At 49.5% G+C, this 26,362-nt stretch overlaps 1 protein-coding gene across 3 annotated transcripts in view; it reads left to right on the top strand.

Moving 5' to 3' along the window:
• CCDC102A (coiled-coil domain containing 102A) overlaps positions 1–26,362 on the top strand; it is a 90,409-nt gene that overhangs the window by 13,729 nt on the left and 50,318 nt on the right. Inside the window, exon 2 of one of the 3 annotated variants that reach the window (XM_068128711.2) lies at positions 5,870–5,933. The exons of 1 other annotated variant lie outside the window; for it this stretch is intronic. The gene's annotated coding sequence lies outside the window, so the exon portion shown is untranslated. Of the gene's footprint in view, positions 1–1,389; positions 1,608–5,869; positions 5,934–26,362 lie in introns of all 3 variants that reach the window. One more of the 3 variants, XM_068128713.2, reaches the window with a different exon arrangement.

The following is a 26,362-nucleotide window of genomic DNA, read 5'->3' as shown; positions in this document are numbered from 1 at the left end:
CGTTGTGTTAGGTCTGGAGCATGCTTCTTTCACTCATGACACTCAATGTAGTTCCATGAAGACTGTGGACGTTTCTTATGTTACTTTGCATTCTGCATACGGAATATAAATACCGTGGGACCCCGCTATTCGCGGGGGGATACGTTCCTGGAAAATCCGCGAATTGCAAAACCGTGAATGGAAAAAGGGGGGGGGGGGGGGATAGGTTCCCAAGTCACGAAAATCCGCGAATAGGGAGGGCCAAGCTGCGAATGGCGAGGCAAGATCTGCGAATGGTGAGGCAAATCCTGAGAATGTCAACAATAATCCATGAAGGTCGATGAAAGTCCCACGAATGTATGCCGCGGCATTGTTTCAATGGGGAAAGAGGGGATAGGTTATAGGTTCCCGGCGGTTCCTGATTCATGTAGGAAAATTTTTAAAGGTTAAAATGAGCGCAAGAATGTTCAAAGACCATCGACCATTTCTTCTTCTTCTCTTCTTATTCTTATTCTGCCATTGAACGGCACTTGGATGCCAACCCTGATTGGGCAGACCCAGTGTGATACACGGCACTGGGCAGACCAGTACATTTCAGAGGTGTTCAAAATATTGAGCCGAGGTCGGAGCGCGTTACATCGACGTATGTTTGAAGCAACCTTCATCCATTCCACAAAACCTACATTGTGTCGTCAAAAGGAATTTGTACATTCTCTCATTCTCTTTCAACACGAAAGATTAAAGGTAGTTCCCCGACCACTGTCCAAGGTAATGAATGATGCAAATGGTGCGTCCAGCGTCATCGCTGACAACTCCACTCCAGCCAATCGGAGCCAGGGACAGTGGTGACTGAGTCAACCAATGGACGTTCAGAACACCAATGACGTCATGACTGAAGAACCAATCGGTGTCGCTGTTACTTAGACATGCTTATAAATGCATAAGTTTAAAATGTTTTCGACCGCAAATGCACATGATTACAGTTTCACAAAAAATGATTACAAATTTAAAAAAACGACAACACCAGGTACCATTTCCAATTTATTGAAGGAATGTGCTTACAGTTTATTGAAAGTGTTTAACCATACCGTACTGTGAAACAAAAAAAACAACAACACCATCATGGACCGTTAAAAAAATTTATTTTACAAACACACGCAACTTTCAAATGATGATGGTGATGAATTAAAATCCCATGAATTCCTCGAACTTTGAGGGCGACCCAAATGATGGTGCAGCAAAATAGTGCACTAAGGTAGAGCCAGGAGAGATAGGAGAAGATGAGGATGCTGGTGAGGATGCTGAGAGGAAGGCAGGAGAGGGTGTTGATGGTCTTGAGGTGTTGGGAGCAGGGCTGAAGAAATGGGTAATGGGGAGCTGCCTGACAGATTGCCCAACATTTCGATGCAGCTCTTTGTACGGGAGCAGCGCATCATCCAAGCCCCTCTTGAACTTGAGGTACCTCTCCACGACTGGGTCAGCATCTTGCACCCTGTCCGCAAGTGCCCGCATGTCCTGCAGCAGCTCGCCCAGGAGCTGGGCTGTGAGGGTTGGACCTCAGCACCTCTTCCTCATCACTGCCCACCTTCGCCTTGGAAACCTTTGGAATGGCCTCCAACTCGTCCTTGGTGAGTGGGTTTAGGGAACGGTTCAGCATCATAGTTTTCAGCATGAAGTCCCTCGTCTGCGTGTTGTCCTCAATCCATATTCTGAGAGACTTCTCCATCCTATCCATGTAGACATTCCGGCCATGGGTGACCACCTTCATAATCGATACAGCTCTCGCTGAAACTTTCTCACAAATCACCTTCGCCTTCTTCCGTATGTAGCAAACGGTGGATTCGTTGATGCCGTAATGCCTGCCCACAGAGGCCGCACTCTCTCCTCTCAAAAGCCAGTCGAGTAGCTCCAATTTGTTGCTGAGGCACATCAATTTCTTCTACCTCTTGGTAGTCGACGCATCTCCGGCACTGGTCTTGCGCTTGGGAGCCATTATTGCACAATGAGCAGAGTGAGTCAAAAACACAGGTCAAAGCAACGGGACGAGAACAATGATCGAGATCGAGGACACAATCTGTATATGTAGGATTGTGAGCATTGTGGGTAGTTGCGGGAGGTACTCTGCCCATTGTTTGTGGGGGATGTTATCGGATGATGCAGTATTGAGCTTATCAGCTAATTTTAATAATAGATTTAATGAAGCATATCCATTCTATAATTCGCGGAGGATGACATGTTTTAGTCGCTGATGGAACATCCCCCGAAGCGTTTTCATTGTGTAACATCTCTGATGATGCTTTACCGTAAATTGCAAACTGTAAGACATTTAATGAAGCGTTTGCATTCTATAATTCGAGGAGTTGACTTGTTTACACATTTGGTGGGATATCTCGCGGCAAAAATTTGTGGCCGCGAAAGCCATGAAAACACAAATCACACAGCAGTAAATGTATAAGCAGGTCATGCTCGTGGCTTGTATAAAATGTTTTTTGTGTACGTATGTCCAGCTGCTTTATGCATGGCTGGTGAAAGATGGGTTTAATAAATGTGTCAAGCTAGCGGCTCGTGAATATATATATTTTTGCACCACTGAAAAACCGGGAATTTGCGGAACATGGCCGTGAAAAGGGGGAGTAAAAACCGCGATTTCGCGGAACACGGCCGCAAATAGAAAAAACCCACGAATTTGCAGAACACGGCCGTAAATAGAAAAAAAACCCCGCGAATTTGCGGGACATGGCCGCAAATAGAAAAAACCTGCGAATTCGCGGAACACGGCCGTAAATAGAAAAAAACCCCGCAAATTTGCGGGACATGGCCGCAAATAGAAAAAACCTGCGAATTCGCGGGACATGGCCGCGAATAGAAAAAAACCGTGAATTTGCGGGACACTTTTTCACGAATATAGAAATATGTCGCATTTTATCAACTGCAAATACGTAGATTCCGCGAATAGCGGAACCGCAAATAGCGGGGTCCGACTGTATTTAAACGCAAGTGGTTCGATTCCCCCGTGGAGGTGCAAGCCAAGCTCGCCCCTCTATCTGCCGAGGGGCACACTCGACATGCAATGATGATTTGGCCAAAATGCAGTGATTTCATGTTTTAATATCAATTTGACTAAGATTTGAAAGTCTTCATTGTGATGTTGACTTTCCATGTGTGAAAATAATGTGGTACAGCAAATTTCGGGGAAATTGGGCCAAGGGTTTGGAAACGTACAAGGAACAAACAAAGCGACTCATTTTCATATATGTGAATGGGGCATTCTTGCAGACTGCAAGCAAATATTTGGGTTCACTCTACGTCCATGTATATGTAAGCAGCTAAATAATTAAACTCAATAATTAGTGATTAGAATGAGCTCTTTATTTAGAAGTTTACAGCTATTGTAATTTTTATGTAAATATTGCAAAGGTTATAAAATAATAGGCGGGAGACGTGCATATTAGCATTGCCTAGCAACCAGTTCGATTGTAAGCTCCATTGTCTTGGGTCACGTGACACACCATGAGCAAAACAAAAATATCCGTGAATAAAAGCCGGCCGGTGTAAAATGTATTTGCTCACAGCGGGTCGCGTGGCCCAAGATAATGCTAAAACATGCCTCTTCTCTCTTTTTATAACCTTTGCCGTATTTACATTAAAAATTACCTTAGCTGTAAACCTTGAAGTAAAGAGGTCATTCTAATTACAAATTCCTGATTTACTTGAGTTATTTGCCTGTTTTCTTTTTAATGGATGCACAATGCACCCAACCATGCTGGGAATTGGTGAACGAAGAATTGGAAGAGGCAGACCTTGTTTGTGCTGGATGGATGGGGTAAATATTGGGTACTGTACAGTATATACTGTATATATATATGGGAGAGGGAGTGGTGGGGAAGGAAGAGAAGGGGGAAGGGGAGTGGGAGGAAAACAAGAGGAAGCGAGTGTGGTGGGGGAGAAAGAGAAGAGCGAGTGAGTGGGTGGGATGGGAGTAGGGATGAGTGCCTCGAGGTTGGGGGAGAGGAGTCGAGGGTGGGCGAGAGGAGTCGAGTTGTGTGTGTCACAAAGACAAATTGATTCGATTTTGGTGAAGATCCGAATACGGATCCGCATACGAGAATTATTTAATTTGTTTAAGTGATTTTTCACCTTTGAGTGATTGGGCCAAAAACCATATATAGCATGATATTTCAAATCGTTGTGGATGATTTATAACAAAACGTGGTGGATGAATTGGGTAAGTGATAATAACAAGCCAATTCGATTTTAGTTCATGTCGGATCCAGATCCGGCCTATCAGTGGGATACAAAATGTAAAAATTTCAGCCTGTTTTATGTGGTATACTCTCTGCCGAGTGTCGTTCTAGTTTTATCTGTCACCATATTATCCGCCGTGTCACCATATTTTATCTGTCATTAGGGAAGGATGGCACCCATTAGTTGGATGTCACTTCTGTGGTTGAATTTATGGGAGTATCTTATCGTTATTGACCCACCTGTATCAGCACCATTGTGGCCATTGCTACAGGCAAGTCGTGAAAATATGTTGGGAGCACATGACACATTCTTGCTTTAATAAAGATCGAGGGACGGTGTTTTTCATACCGAGTAATATTTTAACTGAAGGTATTTTAAGATCGTGTTTTAACTAAAGGAAGGCACTTTAGGGTTTAGGGTGCAATTTTAAATGCTCCCCACACCCAGGTGTGTGCTCACTCCCCGAGTATTCATCAAACAACTGTAGGATAGGAAGATCTTTTTCCTCTAAGTGGTCTCCTTTAATTTGGTTTCAGTTCCCAGCGGGGTCTTCCCAGACTATAAATACTGTGCTCGTGTAGCGAAGGCCGGATGTTCAAAATCTCTGTCTAATGGAGGAGATATTCCATCAGCTGGTTATTTCATCTTCTTGCACTTGTGAAATGTCGATAATCCCATGGCATATTTTTTGACTAGGAATTCACTTTTGCTCCTTTACCATAGTAAATCCCCATACATATACTGAATCCAACGAGTAGATCTCTCTGAATCATTTTGTAAGACCCTTTCTAATTTGTAACTGTCTTGAGCTGTGAGCGACACATTTTAACCGTGAGTATATTCACCATGACACACTGTTAATGAGGAGGAAAGGAAGAAAGAGGTCAACATAATTGGAATGTAACGAATGTTTCCAATAAATTGAATGAAGTTACAGGTCCGAGTGAAAAATCACAATTATCCTGAAAAAAAAAATTTAACCTATATTTACCTGTTACTTTTAGAGAGCTGTATTCTTTGTGATGTGTATTATTTTGGCCCAAAATCATTTCAAGTTTAAAGTTCACCTGTATAGTGAAATTGGCTTTAATCACTCACATATCTTCATTGGCGGATCTAGAAATGTACAAAAGGGTGCTCATGGAATTTGCTCATATAAGCTAATAGGTAAAGGTTCATAGTTTGCTCATAGGTAAAGGTAGCAGCATTTTTATGGATGGAAAACTTGAAGACTCTATTTCTATTACTTCTCTTCTTTCAGCCTTTTTTGTCCCCTCTCCAGATCCGCACGTGCTCCTTTTAAAATCATGATTGGCGTTAAAACCTGTTTTTGTTCCTCCGCAATAATCCTGGTTTTATTTCTTTTCTTTTTTTTCTCGCCTGGCATGATGTCATCAGGGCATGATTGGGAGTGGCACAGATTGAGGTTTACAGCACTTGTATAGTTGTAGGGTATTTGATTACGGAGATCTGAGGCCACATTTAGTCTTGAAATTACAGTTTCGTTTGTTGGTGGACACACACTAATACTAATAGCTATCTACTTTAAAAGTATGAATTATATAAGGTATGTTTTGTAGAATATGCACAGCAATTTGTAAAAATGTTTGTGCAAAGAGTGCACACCTGCCCATTGTTTCCACAGCTGCAATGAAGTCTATAGTACTCTGATGCAACAGAGGCGTTCTGATAGCATCAAGCATCACGAGGTTGGACAAATGCTTCTATCTATACGTCATTTCCCCTGGTATTTGTTGCCATTTTTCATTAACACCAGGTATATTATCACGTCTTAAAGTTGGCTTAGCCTTGGTTTGGAATTACCAAGTGTCGAAATGTCATTTCCAGTAGTCAAGCTTCCAGCGTTCTTTACGCTTCTGGCTTCATTATGTCTGCCCTTTGTTCTGCCTGCTTCGACATGAAGCTTCCACGTGCATTTATAAGGTAAAGCTCCCCTGTCACCTTTGTGATTACAAAAGGGAATGGGAGCGAAAAGCTGGGAAAAAGCAAGTTACTTTGCAGCATAATCCTGCACGCAGCTTGCACCTTGGACACGTTTGGACATTGATTTGAAGTTTGATAGAATGTTTAAATGACCTGCTTGGAGTACTCTCATTGATTTAAAAAAAAAACATTTACTGAATATGATCTTTGCCATTTCTAGCAGCGATTTGAGGCTCATGGATGGAGGAGATTGTACACAAGTCATGTGCAGGGAATGAGTCGATTTGAGTGTACTTTTACTTGAATTACAAGGAAATTTGTGGATAAACCTCGGTTCCCAGCATCACGAGTCATTGGTTCAATTATTGGAATTGCCAAGCAGGCTAAACCAAAGCTGATTGAGCTAATATGGAATTACTAAACACAGAATTATGGATAACTAGCAGAGTTACCCGGCATTACCCGGAAAATAAATAGTCGGTCACGCAATTTAGCTTTGATATTCTGTTTATTATACCCTTCTTTTAAGTAACACGATATTCTTTGTGGGCTTTTTATAGTCAGAGGAAGCCACGCCCCTTGGGCACGCCCCACTGCCACGCCCCTTGGGCACGCCCCTCGTCTAAATCTGATGCGCCCATGTTTTTGTCGTGAAAAGTTACCCCTCCCTGGACCCACTCTTCCCTCTCTAAGTCACTTCCTTAGGCTGTCCATGAGGCACAACCGAACAAACAGACGTTCACACATAGGGTTATAGATTTTGCAGTTGGCATTATTTGTCTTTCGTAGCCAATTCCGAAATACCTGGATGCTTCAATTTGTTAAAAGTGTAGGAACAACATACTTTGTGATTCAACACTCTATCTGCCAAGTACCAATCCGACAGTTTATATTTGTGCCGATAATAATCATCTTTTAGGAGTTATGGTGGATGTCAATTTATTGAACAGTGTTATCAACTGTGTTAACTTCCTTGTGTTCAAACCCATTGCTAAAATTGCATTTGTCAGATGTTATTGATTTGTATCCATTGAGAATAATTATAGAACAAATAGAAAGAAATACTATAATGTGGCGGACACAAAAGCGAATTGGCGTGGTGACATCATTCCACGCACCAAGTGGGCGGTGGCCACGCCCGAGGGGTAGGCGTGGCCTCAGGATATACACCGGGCGACCAGCCCGGAAACGTTCATATGTTACCGCTTGTCCGCTTCCTCCTTGCTCACAAGCAGCGCGCGTAACGCGCGCTTTACTGGTGACCCTCGACGTTGGATCTGCCGTAGCGATCCTTCCGAACACGACGCCATTGCAATGGCCAACGACAAGTCAATGGCGATTAAACTTCCCGAATTTTGGGAGGCCCAGGCCGAGATCTGGTTCGTTCAAGCCGAAGCCCAATTTCAGCTTCGGCGCCTCACCAACGACGACCTGCGCTACTGCCATGTCGTCGCCTCCCTCGAGCCCGGCACGGCCGCTCGAGTTGTGTCCGTCCTTCGCCACCCACCGGACGGCCACAAGTACGAGGCACTCAAGCGGCTACTCCTAGCCACGTTCAGCCTCACGGACGACGCACGGGCCGACCGCCTCCTGGATCTCCCCGAGCTCGGTGAGACGTGCCCGTCGGTCCGAATGGACCATATGCTGTCACTGTTGGGCGACGAAGCCCCCGGTTCGCTATTCCGGGCGCTTTTCCGTCGCCAACTTCCAGCGCAGGTTCGCCTCGCATTGGCCGGGACCGGGCTAACGGAACCCCGAGCATTGGCGGCCGAGGCGGACAAGTACTTCGCCGCTTCGGACACGCGGGCGAGCGTTGGCGTGGCCGTCACGGCCTTCGACGCTGCTGTTCCACAGCATCATCTTCTACAGCACGCTGAGTTTCAGCAGCATGCTGATACGCACCTCGTGAACGCCGCCACGCCCCGCCCACCGCCGCGGCGAAAACCGCCACCGCGGGGAAACCCGTCGACTCCACCGGCCTGGCGGAGCCAGCCGCGCTCCTCCAGCTCCACCACCTGGTGCTGGTTCCACGCCAAGTTCGGCCACGAAGCTCGGCGGTGTCATCCGCCGTGCTCCTTCAACGGGTCGGGAAACGCCCGGGCCGGCGCTCAATTGTGGCGATGAGCGCCGGCCGTTCGAGCAGCCTGCTGTTCATAACGGACACCTTCTCCGGGCGCCGTTACCTGTGCGACACGGGAGCACAGGTGAGTGTCATTCCCGCCGGCACGTCAGACAAGCACGCCGCGGGTGGGGGCCCCGCGCTGCTTGCCGCGAACGGGACGCCCATCCGTACGTACGGAAAACGCTGCCTCTCTCTGCGGTTTGGAGGGCAGGTTTTCCGATGGACGTTCGTCACCGCCGACGTGCCCATGGCACTGCTTGGCGCGGACTTCCTGTGCGCTAATGGGCTCCTGGTCGACGTCAAGCGCAGACGGCTTGTCCAGGCCGAGACGTTCAGCTCGCTCGCATGTGCGTTGCCCAGCTCAACGAGCGGCTTGCCAAGCGGCTTGCCGAACGATTCGGTTCCGGCCACGTTGGTCTGTACGCTTCCGGCAGCGGACGCATTCACCCGCCTCCTCGCCGGCTTCCCGGCCCTCACGCGGCCCACCTTCTCGGCGGGGGCCATCAAGCACGGGGTGGCCCATCACATCCCCACCGTCGGGCCACCGGTCTACGCCCGGGCACGCCGCCTCGAGCCGACGAAGCTGGCGGTGGCAAAAGCGGCGTTCGCTACCCTGGAGCGACTCGGCATCGTTCGGCGCTCAGAGAGCGCTTGGGCGTCGCCGCTGCACATCGTGCCGAAGCCCGGCGGGGGATGGCGACCGTGCGGGGACTATCGCCGTCTCAATGACGCCACGACTCCCGACCGCTACCCCGTCCCCCACATTCAGGACTTTTCCGCCCGTTTGGCGGGCAGGTCCTTCTTCTCGAAGGTGGACCTCATACGCGGCTACCATCAGGTCCCCGTCAGGCCGGAGGACGTCCCGAAGACGGCGGTCATCACGTCATTCGGACTCTTCGAGTTCCTGCGCATGCCCTTCGGTCTGAAGAATGCGGCTCAGGCGTTCCAGCGACTGATGGACAGCGTCCTGCGCGACTTGGATTTTGTCTACGTCTACCTGGACGATATCCTCGTCGCCAGCGCGTCCCGCGAAGAGCACCTACGCCACCTCCGCACGCTCTTCGAACGCCTGGGCCAGCATGGCCTGATTGTGAACCCCGCAAAGTGCCGGTTCGGCGCCGCCACAATCGATTTTCTGGGGCACCGTGTCACCAGGCACGGAGCCGTCCCCCTGCCGGCCAAGGTGGAGGCGGTGAAGGGGTTTCCGCGCCCCCGCACGATCAGAGGGCTGCAGGAGTTCCTGGGCATGGTGAACTTTTACCATCGGTTCCTGCCCCGTATCGCCCAGCTCCTGCGCCCCCTGCACGAAGCTCTCCGAGGTAAGCCGGGCAAAGGCGACGTTACCTGGACCGAGCAGATGGACACGGCGTTCACGGGCGCGAAGCTCGCCTTGGCTAACGCCACCATGCTCGCGCACCCGGCGCCCGATGCACCGATCGCCCTCACCACCGATGCCTCGGACTACGCGGTGGGCGCGGTGCACGAGCAATGGGTGCGTGGAGCTTGGCAACCGCTGGCGTTCTTTAGCCGGCAGCTTCGCCCGCCCGAACGCCGTTACAGTACCTTCGACTGCGAGTTGCTCGGACTTCACTTGGCGGTCAGGCACTTCCGCCATCTGCTCGAGGGCCGGGCGTTCACTGCCTTCGTCGACCACAAGCCGCTGATCTTCGCGATGGGCAAGGTCACCGAGCCGTGGTCGGCCCGGCAGCAGCGTCACCTCTCGGCCGTGTCCGAGTACACGACGGACATCCAGCATGTCGCGGGGAAGGACAACCCGGTGGCGGATTGCCTTTCCCGGGCCGTCGCCCACGCAGTCCACCTCGGCATCGACTATGCCCGGATGGCAGCGGACCAGGCCGCTGACCCCGACGTCCAGGCCTTGCGGACCGCCGTCACGGGCCTCCGCGTCACCGAGGTGCCGTTCGACGGCGCGGGCGCGGCCCTCTTGTGCGACATCTCCCTCGGGCGTCCTCGCCCCATTGTGCCCGCGGGCTGGCAGCGCCAGGTGTTTGACGCCATCCACGGCCTGTCCCACCCGGGCGCGAGGGCCTCCCAAAGGCTGATCGCCGACAAGTTCGTCTGGCATGGCCTCCGGAAGGCCGTCCGCGGCTGGGCCAGGACATGCCTCGCGTGCCAGCGCGCCAAGGTGCACCGGCACACCCAGGCCCCGTTGGCCCCGTTCACGGTGCCGGAACGCCGGTTTGACCACGTCCACGTGGACCTGGTGGGACCTCTGCCCCCCTCGCGGGGTTTCACCCACGTCCTCACCATGGTGGACCGCACCACCCGGTGGCCGGAGGCCGTGCCCTTGGCGTCGACAACGGCGGCCGATGTCGCGCAGGCTTTCATCGCCACCTGGGTCGCCCGGTTCGGCGCCCCCTCAGACATCTCATCCGACCGCGGCCCCCAGTTCACCTCGGAGCTCTGGGGGGCGGTTGCGCAGGGGCTCGGGGTCCGGCTGCACCGAACCACGGCCTACCACCCCCAGGCTAACGGCCTGTGTGAGCGATTTCACCGCTCATTGAAGGCCGCACTCCGGGCCACCCTCCGCGACGGCGGCTGGGTCGACAGGCTCCCCTGGGTCCTCCTGGGCCTCCGGACGGCGCCCAAGGAGGACCTGCGCGCAGCCGCGGCGGAGTTGGTCTTCGGGCAACCGCTGCGGGTGCCGGGCGAGTTCCTCCTCGACTCCACGGCACCATGGTCCACGGCACAGCAGCGCTCCGCTCTGCAAGAGACCGCCCAGAGGTTCGCCCCGGTGCCAACGGCATGCCACGGGCACCCACCGACGCACGTCGCCCCGGAGCTTCGCACGGCGGAGTACGTCTTCGTCCGCCACGATGCCCATCGGACACCACTGCGGCCCCCGTACGACGGGCCTTTCCGCGTGCTGGAGACCGGGGCGAAGCACTTCACCCTGGACATCGGCGGTACTCCTGACCGCGTTTCGGTAGACCGCCTCAAGCCGGCCCACCTCGATGTGGACCATCCACCGCCAGTGGCCCGACCCCCACGTCGGGGCCGCCCTCCTGCGGGCGGACCCCCGGCACCGCCCAGCCCCGCCGCCACGGTGCCCCCCGGTCCTGCACCCATCCCAGGGGCAGCCAGGGGCATCCCACCTGGTATCCCTGCACCCCAGACGCCGCCGATCGCCAGGGGGCACTTCGGCCGGGTCATTCGTCTGCCCCGCAAACTGGCCCTCCAGGTGCGCGGGAATTCTGGGGGGGCGCGTGTGGCGGACACAAAAGCCCACTGGCGTGGTGACATCATTCCACGCACCAAGTGGGCGGTGGCCACGCCCGAGGGGTAGGCGTGGCCTCAGGATATACACCGGGCGACCAGCCCAGAAACGTTCATATGTTACCGCTTGTCCGCTTCCTCCTTGCTCATAAGCAGCGCGCGTAACGCCGCGCTTTAATAATGCATCTGAAAATGCAAAGCCTGTCCGCATCTGCTTGGTACTCGCACTTCTTCTTCCGTACGATAAACATGATGAAAACAGCTAAAACTAGAACGGCACTCTTCTACGTCACGACGTCGACTGATACGCCTCCGCCCACATTATTACATCATTATAATACTTGTATCAAGTTTCATTTAAATCCATTCAGCTGTGCCCAAGTTAGCACATTTTTACCTGACATGACCTCTGACGTATTGACCCCCAAAATTTATTCAGTTCATGTTTGCATCATTATACATACCTGTACCAAGTTTTAATTTTAATCACTTCAGCTGTTCACAAGTTCTCACGTTTTTACCTGACATGACCTCTGACCTTTGGCCTTTGACCTCAAGACCCCCAAAATCGAATCAGTTCATCTTTACCTCATTATACATACGTGCACCAAGTTTGACGAAGATCCCCTTAGCCGTTCTCAAGTTATCGCGGTAACGAAAACCTATCACGGACGGACGGACAGCCGGACGGACAACCTGAAAACATAATGGCTCCGGCGACTTCGTCGGCAAAGGCATAAAAATGCAAAACATTGACGATTTTATGCGATCTTGACCTTTTGATATCAAACGCAATATGCTTCAGTGACCCAATATGCAAACCCTGCTCAAATTTCAAATCAATCAGATGAAAAATAGCGATTTTATACAACCTTGACCGTTGACCGTTTGATCGAAGAAAAACAAAAACAATTGGCTTCGAGCTTTTGATTGGTGAACCAATAGAGTAACCCAATATACAAATTCTTAAATTGTCAGGTCAATTGCATGAAAATTGACGATTTTATGTCATGCTGACCTTTGACCTGTTGACAAAATTGTTAATTTGTCCTCTTCATATTCTCATAATAAAGCTTTGGTTAAAATTTGATGACAAAACTCAAATGGTAAATTGAAATTTCAGGTCAATTGGATGAAAATTGATGATTTTTATGTGACTCTGACCTTTGACCTTTTGACAAAATTATTAATTTGCTTTCCCCATATTAACCTAATAAAGCTTTGGTGAAAATTTGATGACAATAGCTCAAATGCTTAAAAAAAAGTTACGGCCCGGAGAGACACAGACACACACAGAGACAGACAGACAGACAGACAGACAGAAGTGATTGCAAAACCCCTATCTCTTGCTGTGCCCAGAGACGGGCTAATAAAGCTTCTGCTGTGCTGTTGGACGAGTTGGAATCACCTTAATGAGTTCCACCAATTTATTCAACAAATCATTAGAAGGTCCATTCACACGAAGGAGCCATCTACAAGTCGGCCCCACCAGCAGCCATGAGCTCGACTGGCTTGACCAACTTTCAAATGCAGCCTCCATCGCCAGCCGCAGAGACTGGGCGTTCCCGAGCATTTGGAGTCATTCCTTCAGAGATCAAATCTCACAATCTATTTAAGGCTTTTGTTCTTAGCTCTACGGAGCGCTGCTCTCCACATGCCCTGGCATAATATTTGTCTCTCCTGGAATTTAGAGCTCTCAAGATTATTTGAATCTCCCACAACGAGACTGACGGACAAGGCCTGTTGCTTTCACTTCACAGACAGGATGGTGCCCTCTGTTTGTTTTTTTTACCGCCTCTTCTTCATTCTAGCTCCCTCTGCTTTCCCAACCTGCCCTCCCCAGCTGCTTTATCACGATGATGCACACCTTCTTCCAGTCATCCCCTCCTTGTTAAATTCCAAAATTCAGGCTGACCACACCCATGCTTTGCTCCTCTTTTCTCCCTTGTATGAAACTACCTTCTTTATATGTTTAAATCCCACTCCTAACTGCAGGGCTTCATACAGGTACAGGTACACCACACAGGTACACCACAAGTCCATGTCATCCCTCATCCCTACCCTCAATATTTTCTCGATTCCTTTTACCCTTACCTACCTCAACCCTCTTACTTGCAGGTTTCTGTGTTTCTCCCCTCCTCTTTCTCTTTTCCTAGTTGTTCATTCCTTGTTTCTTGTGTCCGACTGTGCCCCCCAACCCCACCCCACACCTGGCTCTTCCACGAGTCTTGGTCTTGTCTAGAAAGAAAAATGGCACAATATTTATCCCCATTGCATCCTCCACCCTTTTATATCTCAGACACCAGACCCTTTACCCCTCCTTACATTCCATTTCCATATGTAATTCGTCCCAATTTATCCTTCAACCCTATTTCCATTAATGGAAGATGTGGCTGGCCCCAACGACATTGTTTGACCTGTCTCAGGAGCAACAGTAGATCAGCAATGTGTTAAAGACCCATCTTCTTTCAGAGGTCAACCCTTCATTCACAGTCCGAAATGTTGCTGAAAGCTCCCAACTAAGATAATATTTCTGACATGTGATTTCTCTTTATTAAAGGCCGATCTTTTAACACAAATGTGTGATGATATATTTTTGAGGATGAAACAAACTCGAAAAACTTTTTCCAAAAGAGTAATTATGTCTCTATTGGAATTGTAGATGGTGGCTAGCAAACTGAGCCTCAAGGGCGGTGTACAGAAGCGTTAAAAAAAAATATATATATATATATATGGCGCATGGCGGTGAAATTCGCTGCATGTGATGGGCAATGCGCGCAGAGTAAAATGGGTGTTCATTTACATCCATATGATATCGAGTAAATAGTAAAGAAGATACAAGCACACCTAACACTAGACCAAGGCTTCAGACTTTGTGCATGCTCAAGAGGCTGCACCATGGAATAACCTATTCCAACCCGTCATTTTTGACATGCTTTTTACTAGTATATTTACAACCACCCTCACAGCTCATTCAAGCCCATACACCTCCCCGCTCTCTAACCATTCCCCCAAACATGATTAATAGTAAATACCATCTTTTAAAACTTACCCTGTGCATTCACAAGCCCCAGATTTATTTATTTATATATATATTTGTATGCAGAATCGAGGCTCTTGTAAGAGCTAACACATTGAACATGAAAACATGCACAGACACATAAAACATGCAATGAAGGGAGCGGGAGACAAGAGGGGGAGAGAGAGCGAAGCACACAAGCACAACAACAGTAGAGAACAGGGACGTCGGTAGATCTGTGGAAGGGTGATGGCTGGGGGAGGGGGGAGTACACGGTATAAAGCAAATGAACAGTTCTAGGAATTTCAGGAAAGAAGCTGGGGATTGATAGAGGCGGATTTGTGGTGTTTTAACGGGGGTAAAAAATATCAAGGTTTTGGATGGGGGAAGATAAGAGATGGTGGTGAACAGCTGTTTTAAAGACCTTGAGGGAGGAGTGGGATTGCAGACAGTGTGGGAGCTTCTTCCACAGATGGGAGAAAAGAGGAATGAAAGAGTGAAGGTGAATAGAGAGCCTAGATTTTGGCAGTTTAACCATAAGAAGGTTGCTGGCAGATCTTGTGCGTCCTGCAGGATTATTTGGGGGACAGAGCACAGACAGAGCAGGGGGAGCAAGGCCGGAGAGGAGTCGGTAGGAGACAGAAAGACCACGAACCTGCCTGCAGTGAGTGAGTGAAAGGCCCTCAGAATCAGGTTCATTGCGGGAGATTCCAATGATTCTGAATGCTTTGGTTTCTACAGCATGAAGACGAGCTAGGTGTGAGGCAGGAGCACCAGCCCAGAGGGGAGAGCAGTATTCCATTGAGCTGCGGATGAAAGCTTTGTATGTGGTGAGAAGCTCAGGTGTGCCAAGGAAGGACTTTGCACGACGGAGGATGCCCAGTCGGCAACTGGCTTTGGAGGCCAGATTTGAAATGTGGTTTTCCCAAGAAAGATCATGGCAGATAGTGAGACCCAAAAGCTTGAGTGACAGAACTTCTTGGAGAGGATTGTTCAGAAAGTAGATGGGAGGGTTGTCCAGTCGGTCTTTTCGGAGAGACAAAGTGAGAGTGTGAGATTTGTCAGGACTGTAAGACATGTTCCACTTGTTTGACCAGTTTGTGATATTGTCCTGGTTTGCAGAGAGTGAAGAGGCTGCTATCTGCCGATCTGAGGGTTCGGATACGGAGCGGCAGAGAGTGGAGTTATCAGCAAAGAAATAGAGAGGATTTTCCAGAGAGTCTGGAGGGGAAGCATTGGGTGCAGGGCAGGGGAGGGGTGGGGTAGGGTAAGATGAGGGGTGAGAAGGGGCGGTAGGGAGATCTGTTGATAGTGTGTCAGAGATAGGAGAACAGGAAGGATGAGGAGGACAAAAGGTTTGATGGTGATGGGATGAGGCACAGTGACGGGTTGATTGAGGGGGGTAGAGCAAAGTAGAAGATTGGAGGAGGTGGAGGTATGAGATAGAAGGGAGATGAAGTGGGGAGGAGGCAGCTTTGATGAGGAGGAGGAAGAGGGGAGAATTGGAGAAAGATGGTGGGGGGTGGATTTGAAGGGGAGGAGTTGGGGGGGAGTTTTGAAGGGAAGGGGGGAGATTTGAAGGGGAGGGGCAAGGGGGGAGATTTGGAGGGGAGGGGGAGAATTGAAAGGGAGGGGTGAAGGGGGAGTTTTGAAGGGGGGGTGGGGGGAGTTTTGAAGGGGAGGGGTGAGGGGGTAGATTTGAAGGGGAGGGGCAAGGGGGGAGATTTGGAAGGGATGGGCGAGAGGGGAGTTTAGAAGGGGAGTGGCGAGGGGGGAGTTTAAGAGCAGAGGCGCAAGGGGGGAGAATTGAAAGGGAGGGGTGAAGAGGAAGTTTTGGAGGGGAGGAGTGAGGGGGAGGTTTCGGAGAGGGCTGTGAGGAGAAATGAGATTAAAGAAAATCGAACATTTATTACAAACTGCGTTTGTTGTGATTTCCAAGTCAGATATCCGTTTAAAAACGATAGAGGAGGGGTGGAATGAATGTAAGTTTAGAGAATGTAGGGAGGAAGAACTGTAAGAGATTGAATTTTTTTTGAAGTGGAATGAATTGAAGAGGAAATTTAAAAAAGCCTTTTAAGTAGGAAGAAAAACAGCATGTTGTAATAAACCACAAAATAAAACAATGCAGGGGAAAGTTTAAACATATTTAAATAATATTTCAACACAACCGTGAAAAACAATCTGGGAAAAGTCCACGAAGTGAGGGCATGGATCTGAGAAAGAAGGAGAAAGGGTTGAATGAGTATGGTGGAAACTAGAGTTGGAAAGGTATCAGCTGGAGATATGACCTTCCCATTGGTGTTAAGGAGCACCCAAACCTGATACGATGTCTCCCTCTGGGAAGTCTGCCTGAATGTTGGTAATGACGGCATTGGCTTTCCAATTGCAGACGTCCATTGACAACATTACCATCCTGCCACATTCACACAAGGTAATCCCACATGGTTCGAAGTGCACTCACTGACAGGGATGATCGTGGAGGTCGGGTAGAACGTGCCTGTCCACAGGCATTGCATGGGCCCATATCATCGGGAGTTTTTGTAGTACGGGCTGCAAGATATCAACTTTTTTGGGCGAATTGAACAGAAAGTTCCTCAACTCCTTGCTTGTCCAGAGACACACCGCTTTCTTTCAGGTACTTTCCAAGTAGTTTCGGCTTCTTTTAGAAGCTTTGTGAGCCACTTTAGTTAAAAATCATTATCTGGCATGCACAATATACGTTCTCTGGCCCAAAGACCGTTGTTGCTAAGAGGTTCTGCACATGTGCGCTGAGCATTGTGGGACAGATTAAATAATTTCAAAAGTCACGTATTGCAGACATCCATTAAATAAATCACCAAGCCTACCATGTTCACACGAGGTAATTTTGCAAGGTTCAAAGTCCACCCACTGGCAGTGATGTTTGAGGGTTTGGGTAGGTGCACCTGTCCACAGTCCTGGCCTTGTACCGGTCCACATCGTCGGAAGTTTGCAGTACAGGCTGAATATTTCAACTCTTTGGGCAAGTTGAGAAAGTTCTCCAACTCTATTGTTGTGCAGAGACACACCCCTTTTTCACAGGTACTTTTCCAAGCCTTCTCCTCTTTGTTTAGAAGCTTTGTGAGCCATTCCATGGAAGAATCCTTGTCTCGCACACACAGTTAACCTTAACATTCCCGAATAAACATTGTTGCTAACGGGTTCTGCGCATGGGTGCCGAGCATTCTGGGGCAGGTTATGTTGTTTCAAAAGTCCCATATGAAATCACACTTCAGCAAGTAAATTTCAAGGCTCATGTATTTACATATGATTGTCAGATAAATTGAAAACACACGATCAGACTAGAACGGTGCTCGGAAGAGCGCGTACCTCCACCAGGCTGACCAGTTTACGATTTGTATCCCACTGGTAGGCCGGGTCTTGGTCCGACCGTGAACCAAAATCTGACCGGCTTGTTCTTGCGGCCTAACCAACTCATCCACCTAGTTTTTTTCACAAGTCATACACAACTTTTTGAGATATCGTGCTATATATTGTTTTGCCCCATCCATCACTCGAAGGTGAATAATCACTTTTAAAATTCTCAGATCCAGATATTCATCAAAATCGAATTGATTTGTTCCTGTCACACACCCAACCTGTCCAACAAATTTCATCTGAATCCATCCACAACTTTTTGAGATATCCTGTTCACAGAGATACAGACAGACAGACATAAAGGGATGAAAACATAACTTCCGGTGGTGGAGGTAATGGACCACTTGTGGGGGTACAGAGAAAAATAAATATTTAACTATCGGATGAGAAGAGGAATGGCAATCGCAAAAAAAACCTGGAATATAGAACTAAATAAAGTGTGTACAAGTACAAGGTATACATTCATTCCAACCTGCACATGGTTTGGCTCTGCTTCGACAGACGCAGAAGCAAAGGGAGAAGGAGAGAGAAACAGACGTTTCCTGTCAGGAAACAGGGAGCCCTGGGAATTCCAGACTTTTCCTCCTCACACACACCACCTTGAGATTAGTGTGGCCGACAGTAAAACGAAAAGGTTCCCTGGTGAAGAACACCTCGTCTTTCTCTATCGACATCCTCCACTAACAAGCCGTGCTCATTTGTCACTCACCCAGATGTATACATCATAAAGGGTCCATGTATCGATTATATGTGCCGATAATGGAGGGGGTTGGAGTGGGGAAAGTCGATGAAGAGGAAGGGAAGGAGTATGTTAATAACTAGGAGAGGGACAGAGAGATCAGTACTAAGGTGTTTGTAAAAGAAATCCGCCATTTTGTTGAAGTCGGTGTTCCCATCTGAACCGGTGGTGTTCCCATCTGAACTCCTGGCTCACGACGCAGGCATGCCAGGTTCAAATTCCAGATACCACGTGAGTTCGTACATTGCTTCCTCTCCTCGTGTCCTTGGAATTCACGTTAAAGTCCACTGGGTTAAGCTCCTCGAAATGAGGCTTAGATAGGCCTACACTGTATTAAATAAATAAATAATGTCAAACACATCTGTGTCCCATGTTAGGAGATTTTGCTGTTTTCCATGCACATGATGCACACACCTGGTAAAATGGATCCATTATGCTTCCATGCAACTTACAAATCCAACGACTCCATGTCTGTGATGATTCCAGGTTTTTAATGTTTTTTTGTTACATCCATTTAGGCGCTAAAGCTTTAACCTCGATGTTTGTGTTTAATGTACATAATGCATTTGTTTATTCAGAGGCGATATCAATTACCAGGGGTGTGTCCATTACGAATCAGCTTACCGCTTACCAAGCCAGCTGTTCCTTATTAAACCGTTTCCATGGAGTGTTTCCTGGAGTGTGATTAAACCACTTGGTGAGCGCTCTACAAGCTGATTGGCAATGGAACACATCCCAGGTGTCCCAACTGTTTGTCAATATTGGAGATCTCATGATATTCTTCTTGGGCCACAGACTTGTACCCCACTTCTTATACTTCTTCTTCTTCCTCCTCTTCTTTAACGGCCAGCCCACAATCCCACGTTCTTGTGGAGTTGGCAAAGGGAGGCTTCGCCCAAGTCTTTAATGAATCAGTTGGCCAGGCCTGACTTTCGACTAAGGTTAGGGCAGGAATCTGGTTGAGGGTGATGGCGACAGGTCACCTACACCTCACAAAGGACACAGTGGAGAGCTGTGAAACACCAGGATGACAGTTTCTAGCTGGGCCAGGAATCGAACGCAGGCTAGACAGCTTTGGGCGAGTGTGCGTACCTCCGCTCTAGCTCATCTTGCCAGATATCTCATAATAATGATAAAAGGCTGTGTGTGTGTGTGTGTGTGTGTGTGTGTGTGTGTGTGTGTGTGTGTGTGTGTGTGTGTGTGTGTGTGTGTGTCCTCCCTAACTCCAAACCATGAAACCTAGCGGCCCCAAACTTTGCAAGCATACTAAGTGAACTCCAAGGGAGTGCATGAATGAAAACTGGATGTCCGATTGTGTTTAAACATCATTTTTGAAGATCATTTAGGGGGTGCTCATCACAAAAAAAAGCCTTACCAAAATGGCAGTGCGCCATATTGGTCAGCCCTCTGTCACATCGTTGGGTTCTTAAGCTGCCATTTTTTTTCTGCCTATTCAAACGTACCTAGCCATGCAAACATGATAGACTCTCATGGACTAATTAAAGTATATAATCAAAATCTAAGTTCAGGTTTGAGGATCGGATCTCCAAAACTAAATAAGTGCTGAAATTTGGAGTGAAATTTGTAAATTTTAAGAAATTATCGATTTTTATAACTAAGCATTTATCTTAAAACAGCTTTAAGCAGGGCTGTCCTTCCTCTTTCGCCATATTGTCAAAGCATTAAAATTTACTTTTTCGACAGTTCCTATAAATATATTGAGTGAAGAAAAGTTTAAGGAATGTGCCAAAAGTGTAACTTTATTGAGTGCAACAAAAATAATTAATCAGCAGGATCACCGTGAAGGTTTCCGCAGCTTCTCCTGGAGTAAATCCCTTGCCGTGGAAAAATCTCTGGAGTTAGGAAGGCAAAATAAATCAAACTAAAGATCAAATAAAAAGAATGATTAACATAATATGAGGATTACAATGAGTGAGGCAACAGGAAAAGTGAACTCCAAGCGCTAATCATTGAGCACCTAATCTTCATAAGTATTGTTGCGGATATGGCATTTGGCCTCAATATCCGCTTGTAAATACTCCCCTATTTCCCCAATACTCCCCAACTATCCCCAATCCCCCATTCCCTAGTCCCATTGCCTGTAAATAACACTCTGTAGAACCGACCTTCCCCTTTTTCCCCCATTAAATGTCGTGCCCAGGTCCACCGCATCTCACGTAGACAACTTTCGGACATCTTGCTAGTTATTCTTAGTCTATGTCAGTTAAGGACTCGTTTCCATTAATTCTGACTCTTCGTTGCACCAGAATGTGATTATATGGCACCAGTAGTGAGTTTAGGACCTTCCCATACCTCCTCCCATCTTCTTCCCCAAACAACAACTACAAACAACAACTACAACAACAACTACAACAACAACTACAACAACTACAACAACGGCGCGGCGCGGGGGAGTGTGCGTCCTCACACCGGCTCGGTTAGCCGCCATTGACCATGCGCTCCGACGGGGTTACCACGAAGGGGCTCCCTGTCAGCCCCTCGTCAAGGGCGGAGCCGGTAACCCCCCCGCACGCACCCAATGAGAAGCAACGGACCGATTCCATCTGGGGCGGAGCTAACTAGCCGAGGGCGTGTCACTCCCCGCCGGATATACGCGGCCACTTACCGGACGTGACGTCAGATGCGCCCCGAGCTTGAAGAAGAGCCAGTCACCACCTCCAAGCGCTGAGCGAGCTCCACGCATCGACCCGGTATTGCAGTACCTCCGAGAACGGTGCACCCCCTCCGAGAACGGTGCACCTTGAGCCATCGACGGCCCGCTTTCCTTGCCATCAATCCCCGTGTGAGTCAGTTTTTGTCCTGTTTATCTGTCGTCTGTCAGGGCTATTATAAGAGTGTGTCTAAGTGCCTGTCTTCCTATGCTGTCCCTCTTGTCGTTGTAATCTGACCTTCCGCCCTAATATAACCTCCTCCGGAGGTCTTGAGAACTGAACCCTTGGTGTCGTGTCATTTTAATCCAGCCGTTGTGTCTTTTCCATCATTGATTTAGCATAGCGCGATTTAGTCAACGTTCGAGTATAATCGGGTAACTTGTGCGGACACGGCGGCCATTCCGCTCGGCCCACCCTAACATCAAAGTCGTGTCTGTAACAATTGGTGTCGAGGAGTGAGATTGGACCCGGAGCGCGTTTACGCGCTCGAAATTATAAAGGCGAAATTTGATTGTGTTTTACAAAATCTAAAAACCCGAATTTTGAAAGTCGCGCTATGGCAGACCAAGTCGGCTGGGGTCCGGTAGTGGAGAGTGAGACAGGGTCGGTCCAGGACCAAATTGAGGGACGTGAGGAGAGCGAAGCAGCGAGGGTAGCAGACGCACAAAATGGCGCCTCGCTGGTCGCGGGGCCCGCGACCGTGGCAGCGCCCCTGGTGGATTCGAACCTTTTCCTCCTGCAAATGAGGGCCCTTATGGAACAAATGGTGGGAATGAGGGCTGATAGTGAGCGGTTGGGAAACCAAATGGGGGTAATGGGGAACCGGATGGATGCTCAGGGTGAGCAATTGGGGGTAATGAGGGACGAAGCGAGGGGTACCGGTGAGGGGTTAGACAACGGGATAAAAGAGGTGAGAAATGGGTTAATGGGGGTAGAAAATAGAATGGCTGCCCAGGAGAATCAGATAGAGGGAGTGAAAATGGGTTAGAGGGGTTAGAAAACAGGATGGAAGGCAAATTGAGGGACATGAGGGACCAAGCGGAAAGGGAAGTTAAACAAATGGGGCAGCAGATAGAGGGGGTCAGAATGGGGGTAGAAACCAAACTGGATGCTCACAGGGAGGAAATGGAGCAGATGAGGGTGGCATCTGGGCAGGAGATGCAAGTGATGGGAGAGGAGATCAGAAGAGGGGTGAGTGAGGAGGTCGGAGGAGTGCGCGAGGAGGTGAGGCACTGTAAGGAGCACATGGAGAAGGAGGTGAGAAAGGGGACTGTAAAGTTACAAGGGGGCATAGAGGACCTGACGCAGGAGGTGGAGCAGCTGACGGTGGGACAGACGGAGTTAGTGGAGCAGGTACAAAGGAACACTGCGGTAATAGGAGGGTTAAAAGCGACACAAAATGACCTAAAAAATGACTTGGTAGCGACGAAGAGGGAATGTCAGATGGTACGTGAGGGACTGACAACGAGGTTGGACGAGGTGATAGAGGTAATGGAGACGAAGGACCGGCAGGTGAGGACGCACATGGAAACGGTCAAGGTAGCCTTGGAGGACGAGCTTGAGGAGACGTACCAGGGAATAAAGGAGGTGAAGCAGAAATTAGAGGAAGTGGAAGAAGGGGTGAGCGAAATTAAGAAGCGACGGAGAGGGGATAAGAAGGAGATAAAAGAGGAGATAAAAGAATTGGTCCAAAGTCTGTGTTTGGATCGTGATGATGTGCTCATTAACCGGATGAGGGATTCGCAGGTGATGGAGGAGAAGCGAAGAGGAAGAGGACCCGGTGTAAGTGGTGACCAATATGGTCGTGCGTATGATGCGCCAGGTGATTTAAGAAGCTTGGGGGTCGAGATGGACCCGGGTGTTCGTGAGAGGCCGTTGGTGAGGTGTGCGACAGGTCTGGTGTGCGAAAGAGGAGGTGTGCGAGAAAGTCCGACTCTGGGGTGTGTGAGGAAAAAGTGCGTGCCAAGGAGTGAGGGTGCTGGCGAGAGTGAGTCGGTCGTAGCGCGTGTGCGAGGGAGCACATGGAAGCGCGGTGTGGTAAGTGTTACAGAGGGTGTGACGGGAGAGTGTGCGCGAGAAAGGTGTGTGACGGACAGGTGCATGGGGAAAGAGTGCGCTGTCAAAGGCAAGGAAGAATGCACGCCTGTGGTGAGTGTTACAGAGGGTGTAACGGGAGAGTGTGCGCGAGAAAGGTGTGTGACGGACAGGTGCATGGGGAAAGAGTGCGCTGTCAAAGGCAAGGAAGAATGCACGCCTGTGGTGAGTGTTACAGAGGGTGTAACGGGAGAGTGTGCGCGAGAAAGGTGTGTGACGGACAGGTGCATGAGGAAAGAGTGCGCTGTCAAGAGTAAGGGTGAGTGCGCTGTCAAGAATGGAGGTGAGAGTAGTCAGAGTGACAAGGAGAGTGAGGTGGTTGTGACAGGTGAGCGAGGATGTACACCTGGGATGGAAGGATGCACACCTGGAATGGTAGAGCGTGAGTGGGAATGCACGCTGGAGTTGGTGGTGAGGCACGTGGTTGGGTGTGCGAATGAGAGCACACCTGTGATTGTCACAGAGGAGGTGACAGAGGAGGGGGTGCGAAGAGGTGTGTTGGTGAGGTGTGCGACCAACGAATGTGTGCCAAAGTGTTCGGTGGTCAGGTGTGTGACCAAGTCTGTGAGTGGACTGAGAGTACCTGGGTGTGTAAGGAAAGGTACGAGGAGCATGGAAACGGCTGGAGGTGTGAGCAAGGAACGGGCTGCGGGGTGTAAGAATCCAGGTGAAGCATCGACGGTAACCAGGTTAGAGGTTAGGTCGACTTTTAGCCGAATCAGGCCCTCGGTGCGTGCTGGGCCTCGCTTTGAACGGCCGCGTCCGTGCTCCACTAGGCGGAGCGGGCAGCCCGATAGAAAGGGTCGTCATGGCGACCACTTTTTGTTGAGGCATTCCGGCAGGTCGAGATCGGGACATTGGATGGCTCCACGCCGAGATGGTGCGTGGGATCTCGGCCCGGGTAAGCCCCCGTCCCTGCACCGAGTGCCGGACGCGTCCAGCCGCTGGCACAAAACAACCCGCATCCATTGCTTGGCTTTACGAAGCCGGGCTTTGGACAGGAATTGGCGCACCGAGAGGTATTAGTGAGTAGACTGGGTGATGAGGTTAGTGTTTTGGACCCAAAATTAGAGAAAAACAAAATTTGATGATTGGCAAGGGATTGGCAGTAGTGATTGGCAGATGATGGGCAGTGATTGGCAAATTTTTAATTTGTTGAAATTTGATGTGCAAAATTGGTAGTGAGCGATGGGCCCGGTGGGTAAGGCTGGCATCCCTGCCGCCCTTCCCATGGTGGGGCAGAGGAGCAATAGCTTATGGGGTGTATGGCAGTGAAAACTAGCCCGGGTGGGTTAGGTTATATTGATAGGGCCCTAGAAGATGACAGTAGGTAACGTTAAGTTTAGTTAGTGACTGATACCTGTAGGGGGGACGCAGGTAGATTAGTATGGATGATAATGACGAGGGAGCGCAATAGTTTAAAGGGACGACTGGGAAGCGCAAGTTTCAGAAGGGAGTAGTTAGCTGAGATGATGCCGTGTGTGTGAGAATTGAATAGGTGTGATTGCACAGGTGTGCAACTGGGCAGGTGTGTGGAGCAGTGTGAGTAGTGAGTGTTGTGGATCAGCGCGAATGCGCTTGGGGAGAGAAGGGTGCAGGCGGCACCAAGAGTGAAAACACAGGTGTGCAGGTACAGGTGTGTGGAGAGAGTTGGAGTAAGTGGTACGGAGTGGTGTGCATGGTGCGAAGGTGTGGATGGGGGAAGAGTGGACCCCTTTCACGAGTACCCGGGGTGGGTAGTGTAAGTGTTAGGTAGAGGGTATAGGTAAATTGTGGTTGGATATTGGCATTTGTGGTGCGGTTGCAGAATGGTATTGTGGATGGGTGCATTAGTGTTGTGGAAATGGCTGGGCGTGTAGCCTGTTAGTGCGTGTAGTTGGTTGGGCACTCCACCACTGTGAGGATGTCGGCCAGGTGAGGCCGCAGGTGGGCTCTGGGAGCCGGTAGAGTTGTGGGTGGGTGCCTGAGGATCCCGGGTGTGGATCGGGCAGCCCAGTGCCAGAGAGGGCACCGAGTGGGGAGAGCGCCAGAGGGCCTTCCCCAGGTAGTTAGGTTAGGGTAAGGAGCAGGTAAGCTCGGAGGCAACTGCAGTGGTGGAGGTGTGCAGGTGGGTAGACCCGCTGGGAGAGGTACACGCCACAGCCCAGAAATTGTGCGAGGGCACCGGGAGATGAATCGGGGGAGTGAGACCCCAAATTGAAAAGCACCACAGTTTGGCCAATGGGAATTGGTTTGTAGAACCCATAGTGTAAGAGGGCCAATGGTTTGGCCGGAGAAAGACCCCGGGTAATGTAAAGTTGTTAAAGTCATTTAGGAAATAGTTAGGATTGATGAACCTGTCGCACCATACGCAGCCACTTACCTGTGGTGATGATGATGACTCCACACCTGTGTTTTCTTTGTTTTGTTGCAGGAAATGAAATTGCTGTGTGGATTGGTGAGACGCATCACGACGTGGATGAGACATTGGGGTGATTCCATCTCTCCCTCCCTAGGAGGGACTGATGATGAATTGGTGATGGCAAATTATGATGTTGAGTTGGAGATGGCAAATTTTGATGAGAGTTGAAAATGGCAAATTTGATTGGTTAGGAGGGAGAGAAGACGAATTTGGTTTATGGGAGGAACGGGGAAGACAGTAGGGACATTTGTTGATTGGTAAAGTAGATGTTTATGGGTAGTGTTGTGTTTTGTGGATACAGTAAAGGGTAAGGGAGGGGCCATGTAGGTTACCTGGTGGGGGGGGGGGGCGTACGGTAGGAACGTACCTGTCTCACCTGGTTCCCATGTGCCCCCAGTGTGCATCACCTTACATTGCGTGCACCTTTGCGCCCTTACCACCTTACTCACTTGTCTGCTTCTTTTGTCTCCCACCTCCGAGGATCTGGCTTTGGGGCAGAGAGAGAGAGGAGAGA

This window comes from Myxine glutinosa, chromosome 9, assembly GCF_964187855.1.
Source record: "Myxine glutinosa chromosome 9, kmMyxGlut1.1, whole genome shotgun sequence".
NCBI lineage: Eukaryota > Metazoa > Chordata > Myxini > Myxiniformes > Myxinidae > Myxine > Myxine glutinosa.
The sequence above is the reverse complement of the archived record's forward strand: the minus strand, read 5'-3'. Positions and strand labels throughout refer to the sequence as shown.